Source organism: Kogia breviceps, chromosome 18 (assembly GCF_026419965.1).
Source record: "Kogia breviceps isolate mKogBre1 chromosome 18, mKogBre1 haplotype 1, whole genome shotgun sequence".
In the NCBI taxonomy this organism is placed as follows: Eukaryota; Metazoa; Chordata; class Mammalia; order Artiodactyla; family Physeteridae; genus Kogia; species Kogia breviceps.
Genome location: NC_081327.1, coordinates 56,236,418 through 56,254,235, shown reverse-complemented (window position 1 = coordinate 56,254,235; position 17,818 = coordinate 56,236,418). Strand labels below are relative to the sequence as shown.

The 17,818-nt window shown below is 50.8% G+C and overlaps 1 protein-coding gene across 3 annotated transcripts in view; it reads left to right on the top strand.

Moving 5' to 3' along the window:
* C18H16orf95 (chromosome 18 C16orf95 homolog) overlaps positions 1-17,818 on the top strand; it is a 453,505-nt gene that overhangs the window by 218,701 nt on the left and 216,986 nt on the right. The gene's annotated exons all lie outside the window — the stretch shown is intronic.

Genomic DNA, 17,818 nt, shown 5'->3' with positions numbered 1-17,818 from the left:
GGAGCACACAGTCATCTGCTTCCTCTTTATTCCCCCTCACCACGGGGACCTGCCCTGAATCTACTTCTCCTCTGTTTGAACAACAAGGAGATGTCTGTCTTGGAAACAATCAAATCATTTGAAATGAAACCATTTCTCTCCCTCCAAACAATTTGAACCATTCTATTTGGTTGTGTGGATTTGTGTTAAATCCGTCTTAAGAGTTGGTTGAAGACCCACTTTGTGTGTATGGAGCACATCCTATGAGAGGAATTGATGCATATCTCATGGAGGGAAAAGATGGTTTTTTTTTTTAAATCAAATATGCTTGTGAAATATTATGGTAAGCAAAGTGGAATGGATTTCCTTGCTGCTGGATTTCTTGGAGTCTCTAGTGTGATGATGTGATTTGTGAATCTCTAAGATGGCCTTAGAGCAGGGGTCAGCAAACTTTATCTCTAAAGTACCAGCTAGTAAATATTTTAGGCTTTGTGCTGCAGCTATTCAACTCTGCTGTTGTCCCCTGAAAACACCATGATATGGTTGATATGTAAATGAATGGGCGTGGCCCCGTTCCAGTAAAACTTTACTTACAACAACAAGTGGCAGGCCAGACTTGGCCCTTGGGCTGTAGTTTGCTGACTCCTGTCTTAGAGTGTGGACTATTTTCCAAACGTACTGGATCATGGAGTTCTTTTTCAAGGAGTGTTCAGTTGCACAGACCACACTCTTCCTCTGGCTAGCCCTGGACCCTCAGCCAGCTGACACTTTCCCACTGCTCCGTGTCCGTCCTGTGCGCACTCATGTCCTGATACTGTTTTCTGAGGCTCATCTGCGGACTGGGCTAAATCGTCGAGACTTCTGTTCGGACTTTATCCTAAGTAATCCAAACTGCTTTGGCTGGAAAATTAGCCAGAGCCCTCGTGGGAGGTTGTTCGGTGTTTTCAGGTTCTTCAGAACTTGAGATACCCCCCCAGGCCTGTTATCACAGTATTTAGTAATTCGAGGGAAATTGTACGTTATGGAAAGGCTGTTTTTTCTTCTTTCAGATTAGCCGTTTCTCCGTCCCTCTGGCCTGTGTTTAGGTGTCTGTGCATTTGAGGAGGGTGTGAGGGGAGATGGGGAGAAAGGGTTGAATTGCACGGGGTGGGAGTATTTTAATCAGGGTTTACAGTCGTCAGCTACTTTCACTTACACTTAAAAAGTGTTTAGTCTTTGTCTTCAAGCCGATGGCTCTGGGTTCATTTTGGATGGAGAGTTTTGGAAAAGGGGGGACTGTTTGTATTAAGACAGACGTGGGTATAATCTTTCAAGGTATGAAATTTGTGCTGACTTGGTCCAAAACACAACCGCATCTGGTTATGTCTGGTCTCCACTACTCCAAAAATGTCCTAAATTCCAGACAACCTCTTGGGCTTAGAAATAAAAGTCATTAATCCTGCATTTGAATTTAATATTTGAAATTTTATCCTAATCTTTTTTTTTCTTCCACATGAATTAACTTTTGAAATGTTGGAAAGAAACATGAGGTTTTTTTTTTTAAGGGAACATTTTTAACAAAAGGGTATAAAATTAAACTAGGTTTGACCTTTTGAGTTTAGCAGATTTTCCACCTGGTCTGAGCAGGAAATGGGCTTCGCAGTAGGAAAGCTTCTTTTCCTACTTCTGGAAAGGAGTACTGTGTACATTCTGGAGGTGGTACATCTCTTGGCTGAGCAGGAATGTGGGTTCTTCACTGACGGTTAATTGATAAGTGGTGAGATGGAGCGTCTGGGTGGAGAGCCTATTCAGAGAAGGTTTCCAGCCAGCCCTGGTCTGGTCCCATAAGAAATATTTAAGCCCCCCTCTCCCCACCAAAAAATGCACATAATTCTGCAGGAATCTCACACGTGGGTGGACAGATCTATCTTGGGTTTCATCCGCTCAGGGCCAACTTCTTTCTGGCATGAGGGGTGCAAGCTTGGGGCACAGACCCAGCCACACAGATATTTCAAGTGATCTGGTAAAAGAGAAAATCTGGGGAGGAGGGGGTCTGGGAGCCTGATGGTGAGTGGGAGGTGGGGAGTGAGAGGTGAGAGAAGAGGGCGGCCCATGGAGGGAAGGGGGGCACCCGCGTGGAGTCAGGGGTTTGGGGAACGCTCATTTGACCTCTGTCTCAGATTGCTGGGGGCTTCCTGCAGGCAGAGGATGGGGCTCCTTCTGTTGGGGTTATCGCCTGTCTGCTCCCAGGGGGTCTGTACGTGCGGCAGCCTGGGCCTGAATCCTGGCTCCGTTTTTTACTGAGTGAGAGACTTAGGGCAAATCACATAACCTCTCTTAGCTTTAGTCTCCTCATGTGTAAAATGGGAATGAAATAGCACCTTCCTTGGAAGGTTTAAATGAGATGATGCGTCTCATGGTCGTCCCGGGCCTGGCACCCAGGGATGAGCTTAAAGCAACACCCTTATAACCTGGAGAATTTTTCATTCTTGAGTTGATTGTGTTCACCAAGGCAAAGGAGGGCTGGCTCCTCCCCCCCCACCCCCACTACCCTCCGCCCTCGTTGTGACTTGTTTTTCCTTTCAGGGGTGGTCTCTGCTCCCTGTGTACTGTGATGTCACTGCCTGAACATGCTGGGCGCAGGCGTGGGGAGGCGGAAGGGGCACTTGCTGTGACTTCTCCCTTCCAGCCTTGCGTTCCCCAGGGGCGGCCCTGGCCACATCTCAGGAGCTCCAGGCTCCTTCCCAGAGGAATTTATGGTTCCCTCCTTGGCCACAGCTGGTTGGCTCCTCCAGAAATAAAACAAAACGGGCAGAAAGCTGAGGCCACAGTCCTGACTTCCTTTTTCGTCCCTGATTCATCAAGCGACAGAGGGGCCGGGTAGAGGGCGGTGCCCCGGCAGACCTGGGCCCTGGCTGAGTTTGCCTTTAGGCAGCTGTGGGGCCTGGGCTTGGAGGCAAGGCATTTGGACCAGCAGACTTGAAAAAGCTCATCTGTGTCACTGATTCTATTTTAGGCAGGTGAAGTGAGTGTTTCCGACCGTGCAGGAGGGAGGAGAGGTTAGGGGACACGAGCCCGAGTACTTTAAAGCTTTATTTAAATGATGATGCAGGGAAGGGGCTAAGAGAGGCAGGTGAGGCACTGGCCTTGGGTGCAAAATTTAAGGGGGCACCAAACAAGCCAGTCATCAAGATAAACGTGACTTGAATGCAGCACCTGAAAAATCAAAATGCAAAAAGTAATGCACGATGAACAAAATATAAACATTTTAAATGAAGGCAGGGTGAGTATTACCGATCTTTCCTTTTGGCTCAGGCTCCAGTGTAGCTGACACATGTGCTTTTACATTATGAAAACATTTCTCACAGGTCAAACCCACAGTAAGGTTTAAAAAGTGAGTTTCTTAACAAAGGAAAGGAGAGGTAATCTGGTGTGTGTGATTGTGGTGTGCAAATGGCAAAGACTGTGACAATGGGAAGAGGTTCAAGTTTAGGTGCTGGAGGGCAGGCCTGGGGGTGGTAGGTGGGTGGGTGGGTGAAGCGGGCCCTAGATGGCCCTTGAATACACCGCCGATGCCTGGGAAGCCATGCTTGTGCCATGAGCATCCACTCCTTTGGCCAGAGTGGACCGGCCCCCAAGGGCTCCCAGCTGGAGCCTCCTGGGTCCTGGCTGGGCTGGCATCCTCCCCGGGGAGGTGTGCACACTTGTGTCCTGGGCATGGCCCCGCTTCCCTCTGCGAGTGGAGGGGCAGAGAGAGGAGACGGTCCCGCCTGCGCTTCTGCTCCTGGGACCCCTGTGTCTTTATCATTAATCCCCTTGAGCATAAACTGGTTGGATTCGGCTTCTTTCTCTTAAAATGAAAACGTCTCCACGGGTGGTCTGAATCCTTGTTCCTCATCAGCTACTGACTGTTTGCCCCTGGGCAGGTCATTTTCTTTCCCTCTCTCTAGAAAATTCCCCGACATGTAAATCAGCGTGTCCAAGTCAAATAATAGAATGTTAAGTGCTGATTCTCAGAGGGTGAGGCTGAGGCATATCTTAATTCATTCGTCACGCAAATCAAACTATCGAGCACCTACTACGTGCAGTGAGGATTCAGCAGAGAACAAGACAGGTGCAGATCCTCTCCCTCACAGAGCTTCCAGAAGCGGACCTGAGGTGACAGCTCATATCTCAGGCGGCGGGGGGCTCCCAGGATGCTCCATTAGGGGGTGGAGAGGCAGATAGGGCAGGTCACCACGTGGGCAGTGGGGCTCCTCCTTCCGGGGATCTTTGGGGGGCCACAGAGAACCCAGCTGAGTGCCGAGCTGCCTGGCAGCGGCTTTGTTGCTGGTCTCGGGTGTCACCGAGGAGCACGCCGGCTCCCAGGTGCTGTGGCCAGCCTTGCTGTCCAGGATGTGGGCTGCGCTGTCCTGAGGGTGGCTGTCTGCCTGTGTTCTGGAGAGGAGGAAGGTGGCGTGCCCTTGCCTGGAGACGTTTGGGAGGCTGACAGTGCCAGGGTTAGTCCGCGGAGCGTGGAGGAGAAACGGCGGCCCACAGCCTCCTGCCACCACGCTCTGCAGAATGTCCCTGTTCCCAGCTGGCACCTCGCAGTTCACGCTGTCTGCTTGCTGCCTGAAGGGTGTGGAAGCCAATCCTTCCCTAGGAAAGTTCTGGCTTAGGGGGTGGGTTTCGACTCCTTGGTTTCTGCAGGGCTCCCTTCGCTCCCTTCTGGGATGACCCGGTCTGGATGCACTGTTCTTTCTGGACTGTCTCTCCCGCTGCTCACGCATTGGAAGCCCTCCAGACCTGGAAGGAAGGTGGACCTTCTCAAGATCCCCGGCGGGGCCCACAGCCATCCTTCATCTTGCCCGGAAGGTCATCCTTTTCTCCGTGCAAGCTATCCAAATCCCATGGACAGTCTTTTCCAGAAGCTCCTTGAGTACTCCAGCCTCCCTTGGGCTCTGATTTATCTCAGAATCTCTGCCACTCACAGTGGGTTCAGGGGCCTCACACGGGGCCCTTTGGTTGTAATGAGAGTGATCTTGTGGGTCGCGTGGGCAGTGGGGCAGCGTCATGTTTGGCACCATGTCCTTTGGAGAGCCGACATTTCATTCCACAGTAATCGGTGCATTTCGGGTAAGCCTGGCCCTGCTTCCTGGCCCGTGGGCGGGGTGTGACCCGGACCTGGCCACCCTGAGTGTTCCATGCCCCTTCCCCTCCACAATAACGGGTACGGAGATAGACACGGGGCCGTCCCAAGCCAACCCTAGTCTTGCCTGGGACTTTCCCAGAGCCCTTGGGAGAGATGAGCTCCCTTCTCAGGGACCCACGGTTTATGGACAAGTAAGACCTGGTGTCGCTGGGGATCATTTTTACTTGAGAACAAAATTAAGACAACCAGTGTCAAGATACGGAAAGGGACAGATTCCTAATAGCTTTCAGTCCGAGTGTGACTGAGGCTAGAGCTGCCCTGTCGATTCTCCAGTTAAGAGAGCCCGTGAATGGCCTTTTGGGTTAGGCTGCTTGAGAGGGGTTCCTGGCAGTCACAACTAAGAGTCCCAGCTAACTTTGCAAACAGGATTAAAAAACAAGAGCAAGGTTTAGCAGAAGGATACTGGGGGCTGGTAGATGCAAAAGAAGAACTAAACATGCAGACTCTAGGAAGGAGGAACCAGCCAGCATCCGGTGTCTTGGCACCTGGAACACAGGGAGTCCAGGTACCCAGGGAAGCATCCATGTGCTGGCTCCGGTGGATTTCCGCTCTCACACATGATTCCAGGAAGAGATCACCTGAGTGGTCCAGCCTGCAGCCGGGGAGCTGGGTGGACAGCGCCCCAGGGGAGAGGTGTCCTAAGATGAAGAGGAGGCTGAGCATCGCACGTCCAGAAGTCTGCATAGCTCGGGACGCAGCAGCAGACAACGCAAGAGTCATTTTTTCTCTGGTTGGACTTGAGTACCCTTGAGGGCTTTAGCTCAGAGGCCTGGCAGAGGGGCTGCCCTGCAGTGGAAGGAATGTTGGGCTTGGGGTCAGAAGTTCCTGGTCCTCCTTGGACAGGGGTGTCCTTCCACCATGGGCGTTTCTAACCAAAGGCTGAGACCGTGACGGTGCTGTCCTTTCAGAGCTCCTGTGGTGACCGAGTGAGTTACGCTAAGTCCGGTCCTCAGAACTCCCCATTTCCACCCAGACCGCAGCCGTGCTCACTGCGAGCGCCTCTTCTCTCATCCTCACGGTGGCTGCAGGGCCACATCAGGGAAGCCTGACTTGCCGCCTGAAGATGTGCTGCTCAGTGATGGATTTCCGTCTTGACCTTGAGTTTTAAAGCCCGTGCTCCCCTGTGAGAAACGTGACGACCTCAGTCTTTCCTGTGACGTGAACTGAAATTCAGATACTGTGATAAAACCAACCAAAAATGTGGTTGTAGTCAAGCTGCAGCTGACATCCATGGGGATCCCAACGTGCAGTCATGTTCTTGAATTGGTCTATGATAATTCAAGAAGCTAACTTTTGATTCAAAAAGTAAAAGCACCACACATTTCCCTCAATTTTAAGTATTAGGAGCAATGGAAGTGCGGGGGTCCAACACTCTTGGCTTGGAGGTTAGACTTTATCATTGCCAATTATTTTCTGAGTAACCTCGGGTAAGTCCCTTTACCTTTTGAGCCTCTGTTTTCCCATCTGTAAAATGGGAATAATAATAGCCTACCTTCATGATAAATGAGTTAATGCATTTAAAGTTATTAGAATAGGTTGGCATGTAGGAAGTATGCAATAAATCTTAGCTCTTATTACTGCTCCCAGTTAGTAAAGATTTGGACACGTCTAGCACTTTAAATGCCTAAATTGTGTGTGCTCTCTCAGGAATAAGCTACATCCTGAATATAAAAAATCCCCATGCCTAGGTCTGAAGCCATTTATAGCAATTCCTGTTTCCACTGTGGATTTCAGTTTTGCTGATATGGAGGGAAAATTTCAAGCCCTCTGCTGTATAAATTTAGTTAACATTTTATTGCTCGTGACTCTTTTATCACATGACTTTTGTTTCTCATTAAGTCAGTGAATGAGATTTACTAATAAGGCAAGTAAAATCTAATTAGGGTAGGGGCCCTTTCCTGAATAATTAGTTCTCCTGCTGACCAACAGATGTTGGGAATTCAGGGTGAGTAATGTGGAGTATCCTTCGCTGCTTGGAAACGCTGAACCCACACGCACTCACTTTGCATGTTGCACGAAAGCTGATATAATTTTCATAGGTTTGTTTCCTGAAAATGAATATTAGTTGCCTCAAGGATCAAAACCAAAAATAGATATAAAGGACAATGGAATTGCCCTGGCAATGAAATACATGTATTAAATGCAACTTGGCAATCCTTACTCGTTGGGTCTCTTATGAAAAGAAGAGATTTTTAGATTAATGTTAGGATTTTTATTTCCTTTTTGGCTATTTAAGTGTTCTGCTTCCAAGGCATAAGAAAAGTTAATTTATCTCAGTCAAGTACCAGCATATTGTTTGCACTTGTCCAAGTGTGTGTTCTCACACACATACACATACCTGTTGGGACTAAAATTACTGTTGTGTGTTTCCAGAACTGGTCTTCCCCCTGACTATTGAAGAGGCTTATGATTCGGTTCTTTCCCTATTTCCACTCTGTTTTGATCTTAGCAGCCATTGGTGCTTAATGCCTTTCCACTAATTCATTAAGTGCTGCAAAACAGTGAAGTTTTGATTCTGTCATTTTGTTTTCGTTTATTAGCTGGAGTAAGTTTTTACAGAGATGCTTTCCCTTGTCTACTATTTGGTTACGCAGTGGTACAGTTTGCACAGGAAAGAGAGGATAAATGATTGAGTCTTTCATTTTATTTACCTAGTTGATAGATAAATGGATTCCTTACAATTCTCAAAACGTGATCACTTAGTTTTTTTAAAAAACAATCATTGTGAACTTGCAGATTTGAACGTAATGAATGAGTTCCAACCGACTGCAATTCAATGGCCGAGGACCCAGCTTTGGGTCTGCATATGCTTATGAGCCCATGGGCCAGTCATAACCTTCCCAAGCCTCAGTTTTCACGTCCTTGAAGTGGGACTGATAAGACAACACCCTCTACCGTACTTGTTTGAAATGTGGTAACGTCTGTGGGTGTTTAACAAAAAGCCTGGTATGCAAGAAGCGCTACATAAATATATACTCTTTGTCGTTGTCATGGTCATTATTGAGATAGAAAGGTTAGCCACCTTTAGAGCAATTATTCATGCAATTGTTTCATTATCTTTCTCCCCTACCAAGCTGCCAGTTCCATCAGGCCATAAATTGTGTCTATTTTGTATGAAGGTGAAAGAGCAGTTTCCCACTGGTGGTAGACAGAATAATGGCCTCCAAAATGTCCATGCCCTAATCCCTGTACCTGTGGATGTATGACCTGAGCTGGCAGAAGGGACTTTGTGATGTGATTAAGTTAAGGACCTTGAGATGGGAGGTCATCCTGGATTCTCCAGGTGGGCCCATATATAAATAATTCCAGGGAGTATTAGATTGACAGCAGGGCAACACAGGGGAGAGGGTATCCCAAGGAGATTAACCCAGTCTAGGGCTCAGTGGAGGCAGCCCTGAGAGTTAGGTTCAAGGTGAGACTCGAAGGATGATGGAGTTGGCCCATGAGAGGAGGGAAGGAGGAACGTGCCAGGCAGACCGGAGGGCAAAACCCAGTCTAATTCTCGGAACAGATGGTGAGGTGGTGTCAATTCCCCATTATACGGATGGGAAGAGCGTGTCTCAGAGAGAGATTGCTCGTGGGCTCAGGCAGCGCTTTATACCCTTAAGAGAGACAGGAAAGAAACCCTGGGGGTTTACATGAACCCTGTATGCCTGCTCCCACCCAACCTGGATCCAGAAATATTGTGGTCCGTCTCTGAGTGCAGCCACCCCTGAAGCTGCAGAGTCCAGCAGGGGAAGACCTGGGAGGGATGGTGGATAAGAAGGCTTGAGGAGCTGGTGTGAGCAGGCAGACGCGGCCTGGCCGAGGCCCAGCCGCGTCACCTGCAGCCACAGGGCTGAGCTCCTACGCGGGCCCCAGAAGAGGAGGTAGTCCCCCAAGTGCTTCAGCCCCGCGGGACGTTTGTGTGTCTGTGTTCTCCTTGCAGTTACTGAAGTCCTCTGGCTCTTGTTTAACGCTGCTTCCAGCTCAGTTTTCCTTAGAACGTTGAAACCTCACTTTTCGCTGAGCGATTTTCAGTTTGAGACCAGTGTCAAATTGAGGCCTCCCCGCCGGCAGGGCCTGGCAGTGGGTCCCCGCGCCCACTCAGGGTGTTCAGTCCACTTCGCTTGCTCGGCACCAGCAACGCGGTCAGAAAAGCCCGACTTATGGGGCTGCTCAGGCTTCCTGTTACTTTAAACCTTGAGCTTTCAAGCCGCACCCTGTGCCCCTGGCCAGCGCAGCTGCCTCCTGACACCCCCCCGTATCGCCAGCCATGCGCTTATATAATGTCAAGAGTGGAATAATTGACTTTCCAGGGCTTCGAATCGTCCCGGACCTCGTTCTCCCTTTTTCAAAGCAATTGAGCTTAATTCACATGAAATGAAGCGTGTTAAAGCGTACTATTCAGTGGCGGTTTTCGTGTATTAAGCTCAACCAGCACCTCTATCTGGTTCTAAAATATTTCCGTCACCCCAAAAGGAGACCCTATACCCATCAGCAGTCACTCCCCTTCCCTTCCCCCAGCCCCTGGCGACCACGAATCTGCTTTCTACCTCTACGGGGTTGCCTGCTGTGGACACCACGTAAGTGGAATCACGCAACATGTGGCCTTTTGTGTCTGGCTTCTTTCACTTAGCCTGTTTCCGAGGTTCATGTGCCTTGTACCACATATCCATACTCAATTCTTCTTTATGGCTGAATAATATTCCATGGTATGGTGACTACAATTTGCTTATTCATTCATCCACTGGTGGATGTTTGTGCTGTTTCTGTCTTTTTCGTTACTGTGAATAATGCTGCTATGGACATTCATGTACAAATTTTTGCTTGCGAACCTGTTTTCCCTTTTCTTGGGTCTGTACCCAGGAGTAGAATTGATGGGTCATATGCTGATTCTGTGTTTGATTTTTTGAGGAACCTCCAGGCTCTGGAGGCTGGAAGAGTTCCCTGGGGGAGGTGTTGTATCATTTAGGAACCAAGGGAAGAACAGGCATCCCCGGAGGTGGTGTAGGTGGACAGCACAGCTCAGGGAAAGTGGCAAAACCCAGCTTTTGGACGCTTGTCCCTGACCCCCTGCTCTAGGCGACCCAAGCTTTTCCCTCCCAGTGCCAAGGGCACCCATGTCCGACCACGTCCGGGCCCCCCTGCAGGACCCACCCGGGAGAGGTGTCGGCATCCCCGAGGAAGCAGGTCTTTCCCTGGCAGAGCATCCGGGGCTGCGGGGTGCTCCCTGCACCTGGCTGCATCCAGGCAGGCAGGCCAGGGCTCCTGTCCCTGCCGCACCATTTGCACCCAGCCCCACACTGGAGTGGAAGGGACTTCGGGGCCCCATGGATTTGGGTTCCAGTCATGGCTCTGCCATTTCCTGAGCTGTGTGGCCTTCAGTAAATGTCTCTGCCACTCTGACCCTCAGTGTCGCCATCTAGAAAATGAAGAGAATCACCCCAGGCAGGGAGAGCTCACCTAGTGGGGACCCTCCTGAGCTCTTGCCAAGGATGTCACAGACAGCGGCTAGGAATCCCACAGCGTTGCGAGGCTGTGCTCGTGTTCCCCACACCTTGCAGAGGGGCACACTGACCCGCAGAGAGCTTGGACACGTGCCCAAGGCCACACCCTCGGGAAGCGGCCGAGCTGGGCTCCGAGCCCTCATCCTCTCACTTCTCACACTGTGCTTCTTCTTCACGACTGCCATCATTTGTGTCGTACTTTCTTATGAAATCTCTACTCAGAGGAGGACAGAACGGGACGATAAACTTATCACGCCCCACTCCGAGCCTCCGAATGTCCAGTCCTGCCCCCCAACACAGGTCCAGCCACTCCCCTTCCTCTTGGTTACTTGTGAAGCAAAATGCAGATGTCCATCCTGTCATCAGTAAACATTGCAGCGTGTGTCTCTAAAAGGCGACCGCGTTTTTAAGTGTTTGTCTTCCCCTCTGCACTGTGTGTTCTTTTCACGTCTGAGACTTGGGAGCACAGGCCTGACCCAGAGGGCCCTTGCCAAGTGCTTGCTGAATGGTGAGCTGGTGGGGGCGTGAATGAGCCAGCACCAGGAGCCGTTTCCGTGGGTCCTCGTGTAGGAGGTCACTCTCACCTCCCCACGAGCTAATCAGGAGCCCTCGCTTCCCTACCCCTGGGAAAGCCAAGACCTCCCTGGAAACGCAGGCCTGCAATCCCTCAGTGGAAGTAGGTGACAATTTATCACATGGATAAGCGCTCACAGGCCTCAGAGAAAAACACCGCGTGTGTACCTAGAGCCTCGTGTCCAGCCCGGTCGGAGGCCCTGCCCACAGGGCTTGGGAAGCTGCTGCCCACGCAACTGGGGCCAAATCGGACCGGGGGGCAGAGGACCGGCCCACCCGCCCTGCAGCCCCTGTGGCCCGCACGTGGTGCGGTGGGCCGGGGGGAGCCCCTGTGTCTGTCTGGAGGGGCGGCCGCCTGTGTGGCCTGAGCGGTCCCGCCAGACTGTGTCCCCACCTCAGCAGCTGGTCGGGAGCTGTGGTGCTCCGTTCCCCAGGCACCCATAAGGGCATCGCTGCACCTATGAACTCGCGGTGGAGGGCAGATTGAGGGACAGTGTGCATCTTCCAGCCCCAATATCGGCTTGTCTGCGTTCTTTTAAAGCCCCCTGATCCCTCGTGAGACACCAGTGCCCTCGGCCGCTGGCTTTGGCCACTGTCTCCAGAATATGTCTCCTCTTTGCTCCGTGTCTTCATCCTGTCTAATTCTATGACCCATATTGGCTCCTGCTACTCAGTTCAGGCTAAGACTTCCAATTTTCCACAGATATTGGTCTTTGGGATTCAGGAATAACATAGCAAAATTCCTAGGAAAATGCAAGAACTTCTGAAATCATAAATTATGTAATATGCTACAGCACTACAGTGATTCAGATAACAGTGAGAGACCATGATAGTAAATGGTTAATCGTTTTTCTGGGACTGGATTATATGAGAAGTTTCAGAGTTTTTTAAATTAAAAAGTACAATGATAAAGCATAGTTTATTATTGTCTTAAATCAATATATTTTGCCAATATTACGTAATTCAATAATAGATAGCATTTCACATTAATTTGCACCTGATTCAGATGTACGATAATAGAAATTATTAAAAGTAAGACATATTAACACAAAATAAAATGTCAAATAAGAATCATTTAAAAATTGCACTACTGCAAATATTTAGTAATTAAAATTTATCAGTCTTGATGATGAAATTTAAAAAGCACAATCCAGTAATGGCCCTATCTGAAGGTCTTGATGTTTGTTTTGTAACAGATAATCCAGACTTAGAAAATTTTCCTTTATTTGGCATCTACATTGGTTGAATGGCTGAGTGCATCCCAAATCATTTGCAGTTTGGGCATTAAGTGCATGTTGCTTTATGTAAATTAAATTCCTTTTTTAACAGTGAACACATTTTGTCCGCTGGCCTGATTATGGTTCTGCTGTTGCAATTGGCTTTAGCACATTTGTGTCAGATCAGTTTCCGATTTCGCTTGGAGTGCTCCACAGTGACGTGCACCACTTCTGCTCGCATCTCTTCTGTTAAAGTATTTACAGAGATCGGCACCCTAGAGCAAACATTCCTACCCCGGAAAGAATGCCGAGTTCAGATCGTCTAGAAACGTTAGCAGGGCTGCACAGGATCATGTCAGAATTACCAGTTTAAGGCCTTATTTTGCTCCCATAGATTGTTATTTCTTGGAAACACCGCTCATGGGATTTGAACGTATGCAAACTTATTGATATTTATGTTATTTGCAAGAATGACTCACCCCAGTGGCAGAGCTGACAGTTATACGAGAACTGGCTCGTGGGCACCACTTCTCCCCTTGTGTTCGTGCCCCGGTCCCTGGAAGTGTTGTCTTTACCTTCAGGGCTACCCCCGGTCTGCACCGGCATCTCGCCCCTGGCTCATGGTGACAGCCTCCTGGGCTCCCAGTGCTTGCCCTTCACCGTCCGCTCCTGCCCTTTCTCCAGCACGCCGGGTCCTGCAGCGTCACGCGCCACGGTGCTCGCACCCAGCGGACACCGACGGTGACCACATGGGCCGGGTCAACCCTCCAAAGTTTCAGAACTTTTCAGTGGTATGGCGTGCTCTCTCTCTCTCTCTCTCTCTCTCTCTCTCTTCCTTCCCTCCCTCCCTCCCTTCCTTCTTTCCTTTTAAGTTAATAGAGTTTATTTTTTTGAGGAGTTTTAGGTTTACAGGAAGTTGAGCAAAGAGTACAGAGAGTTCCCATACACAGTTTTCCCTACTATGACCATCTTGCATTCGTGTGGTGAAGATAATAACCCGCTGATGGGTTGTCACTAAAGCAAGTCTGTAGGGTTCACTCTTGGCGTTGGGCGTTCTGCGGCTTATCCACCTTCCAGTGTCAGATGGAACAGTTTCACCTCCCTAAACATCCCCTTGAAGAAGGTGGGTGGACCTTTTTAGAAAATGCTATGTGTACGAAAGTGTCCTAGCACAGTACCTGGCCTACACCAGACACTCAAAGATGGACTGAAGCCCCTCCTAGTGGGGGCGACTCCTCCCAGGTTCTAGGCCCACCCAGGACCCACTCTGTCCCCTAGATCACCCTGTCCCCTCCGTGGGCTTTGTCAGCAGGAAAGAGCCATGCAGATGGGGCCGCCGGGCCGGTGTTCTCACTGCCCAATGCTACGGGGAGCGGCCGCTCTGGCTCCTCCTGTGAAAGGGCGGCTTGTGTGGTTGTTGGCTCTGGGCTGGTCGTTAACCGCCCCACCGGGTCCTGACATCGCAGCTCCCGGGCCAGGCAGCTCAGGCAGAGATCTGCCACCGATGATGCGGGCGTAGAAACAAGGAGTGACAACGGGGCCGTTGAGCTCGAGCAGCTCAAATGGCAGTGACGGTGTCAGTTCTTGGTGGCCGCTTGGCCAGAAGGTGGCTGGAGTCTGGCCGTCCTCACTCCCACATTCCTTTCCAAAGGAATCAGCCAGGAGCGGGGCCGAGGGCATCTGCAGCAAGGTTGCCACAGTTTTCGGTGCAGATATGGATGAGCGGAAGAGGCGAAGTCATTGTGGTTTCAGGGAGTGGTGGGCGTTTGTTCAGTTACCCACTGCTGCCTAACAAGCCACCCCCAAATTAGTGGCTTAAACAACGACTCTGTGTTTCGTGCTGTTCTGTGGGCTGCCTGGTGGTTCCGCTCACGTGGTGTCTTGGGGTTACTCACGGGCTGCGTTCAGCTGGGAGCTCTGTGGTGCCCTCCACGCGGGTGGCCCCATCCCTCCTCCTCACGGTGGCTCAGCCCCTGCCCCGCTCAGGGGGCCTCTCTCACCAGGGACCCGTCTGCTTCCTTACAGCATGGCTGCTGCAGTGCGACCCCACCTCATGGCGGATTAGTCTTTGGGGGACTTTGCCGCGGTCGTGCCCCAGGCTCCTCTGTGTGGGCTGCTGCGGGGTCCCGTGTCAGGCAGGCCGGGGCTCGCCTGCTCCGCTTGCAGCCACTGGCTTGCCTTCACTGGGCGCCGGCTGGCCCGAGGGGCCGAGTTTCTTACACGCTGTTAGTCAAAGGCACAGCCGTCACCCATGGTGTCGGGGCGGGGACGTTTGTCACCTGACAGCACGGGAATGTAATCGGTAGATCAAAGCCTTCTTCCCGTCGGAGATGAGGACACTGGCAAGAGAATCAAGTCTTTGTTTAACAAGGAGCATCAAAGCTGGTGTCATGAAGCGTCGTGTGTCGTTCAGAGAAGCACTAGCTCACTGTCCCACTTGGGGGCGCAGGGAGGCGGCCCCATCCTCTGCTCTCTGCCTTCCCTCGGGCATCTTCTGGACGGAGCTCGGGGGCGGGGGACCTGCCGGGGGCCACGCAGGTTGTGAGGCCACGTGCGTGTCACACAGGAGGTGGGAGCGACTGGGATTCCCCGAGTATGTCACCCCCCCACATGTCACTGTGGGTGCATCGCATCACCTCCCTGAGCCTCAGGTTCCTCACCTGTCACACGGGGATCCGCACGGCCCCTGCCTTGTTTGGTGTCTGGGAACTCTCCGTCAGACTGCAAGCTCTGGGGGGCAGGGGTCCCCTCTGTCTCGCCCATCAGTGTTCCCCAGCTCCATAAATATTCGGTAGTTAGGGTACCGCTATGACAGAAAGTTGGCACTCAGCATTTATCATCGTCATCATCGCTATTGCTATTATTACGCTTTCTTTCACGTTCTCTGAGGACCTCAAACACCTTCACAAATCCATGAAGCCATCTGGCACTCTCTGGCGGGGGTCAGCAAAACCAGGGCCTGAGGGCCACATGTGGCCCCCCATTTGCTTTTGTGAATAAAGCTTTATCGGAGCCCAGCTACGCCCATTCATTTATCCGGCATCCGTGGTTGGTTTTGTGCTGCAACGCCAGAGACCGTGGCCCACAGGATCTAAACTCTTTACTCTCTGGTGCTTTCCAGAAAAGCTTGTTGGCCCTGGTCTAGGGCCTACAGCCAGGAAGGGGTGATGGAATGCAGACTCTCTAGTCCTCTCTCGCTGAGGACAATATTTAGCCCTGACGGTGGGCTGAGAGGAAGAGTGGGGGAGAAGAAGGGGCTGGGGAGGAATGCGCCCTGAGCGGGCTTCACGCACCCTCTGCTCAGGACACTGAAGAACTGGCTGGAAATTTCTCTCAGCTTCCACTCAGTCCCACTCAGTTGTTCTCATGATGTGTGTGCAGCTTCATCTGGAAAAAATATGGGCGGAGAAGCCGGAGGGCCGCTGGGAGAGCTGTACCCTCTCTGTTCTACCCCTGAGTGCCTCCTCTCTCCACGTGGCCTGGGGGGGCCCGTGAGACAGGCCTGCGTGGGCAGGTCACCCGACCACTTGTGGGGTGAATGGACGGGCTCCTTTCAGCCTCTCCCAACCCCCAGCCTGGGGACTCTTCCTCTCTCCCAGCTTCGGATGAAATATCAGGGAGGGAGGTGCATGGTTGGCTGTCCCTGGGGGAGAAGTCCCAGCCTGGCTGGCGGACGTGGTCATCCCAGGCTTCCTGGGGTCTCTGCCAGATGCCCAGAGCCAGCTGCCTCGGTTTACCTGCCCCACTTGCTGAGCGGAGTGGAGCGTTGCCTCCTGGCACCATCCTGGATTCCCCTCTCTTGTTCTCTCCCTCCTGGAAATCTTCAGCTCCATGCCTCTCCTGCCAAGCGGAATGCTGCTTCTGGCCTGCTGCGGGGCCAGCTCTCCTCCGGCTGGCCAGTTCACAGCCTGCTGTCTCCACCGAACCACCCACCACGCTCCGACACACAGGAGCTCGGAAGCGTCATGTAAAATAAGAAATATAAGCCACGGTGACCCTTTGTCCCGAGGAGATGGGGAGAGAAAGCCCACAGTCCAGGAAATAAGAGCCAACAACATTTCTAGCTGGAGTCTCATTGTCTGACTGCTTTAGGTGCTCAGCTAAGCGGGGGGCTGCAGGGCCAGGCTGGGCAGTGGGGCCCTGGAGGTGGGGTCACTGGTGTGGGGAGAATATGGAGGGAATGAGGACCTGGTATGACGTGGTGTCATGGAGAAATGCGGTGACCGAGCGGCTTAGGGGCGTGTGGACAGAGGTGTCGTGGTTGTGTCCACCCAGGGACGGGGGCTGCTAGTCCCCAGGCCTGTGGACGGGCAGGAGTCAGGGAGCTGAGTCCTCCTCTTTCTGGTGGCACCAGCGTTTCATTTTGTAAATCACTTATGGCTGACTCAGGTTAGCAATAGCTACAGACGCTCGTGGAATCTGTGATGACTAAAGGGCCGCACAATGCAGAATCATAATGGAAAGAACTCTGGACTGGAAATCAGGAGCCCTGGGTCCAAAGTCTGGCACCGCAGTTCTGTGTGCCAGTTATTTCCAATTGATTGCTGAAATAATTGAGGCTCAGAGAGGGCAAGTGTCTTGCTTAAGGTCACAGAGCTTATATGGCGGCAAGGGGGATTTGAACTTAGACAGGCTCTTGGGATTAACGAACCTTCCTCGTTGCCCATGGAATTGGGGATGAAGCCCCCGAGTCCTTCTTATTAAACACAGACATCCTGGGAATCTTTTAAGCAACTTTACAGATATATATTTTACATAACATTCAGCCATTTCAAATGTACAATGATTTTAGTAACTTCACTAAAAAAAGTGGTGTAGCCATCTCCATGAGTGAGTTTTAGAACATTTAGACATTTTTGTATCTTCATAAACATTTTAGAATCTGCTTATCAATTTCTGTAAATAAAATACAAGCCCTGTGACATTTCGATAGGAATTGCATTGAACCTATAGATCAGTTTGGGAGAACTGTCATTTTAACAATGGTGAGTCTCCTAATCCATGAACATGGACCGTCCCTCCGTTTATTTAGGTCTTCTCTGACTTCCTTCTGCAGTTTAATAATTTTCGCTCTCCAAGTCTTGTACTTTAAAAAAACATTATTCCGAAGTATTTTATTCTTGTGTTGCTGTTGTGAATGGAATCGTATTCTTAGTTTTATTTTTGGATTGTTCATCACTAGTGTATAGAAACAAAACTGATTTTTGTGTGTGGATCCTGTGTCTCATGACCTTGTGTTTAGTTCATTTGAGTGTGTGTGTGTGTGTGTGTCCTCTATATACAGGATCGTGTCATCTATTAGTAAAGTTAATTTTGCTTCTTCCCTTCCAATCGGGATGCTTTTTATTTCCTTTCCTTGCTGATGGCACACCCCTGGGAATTTGCCT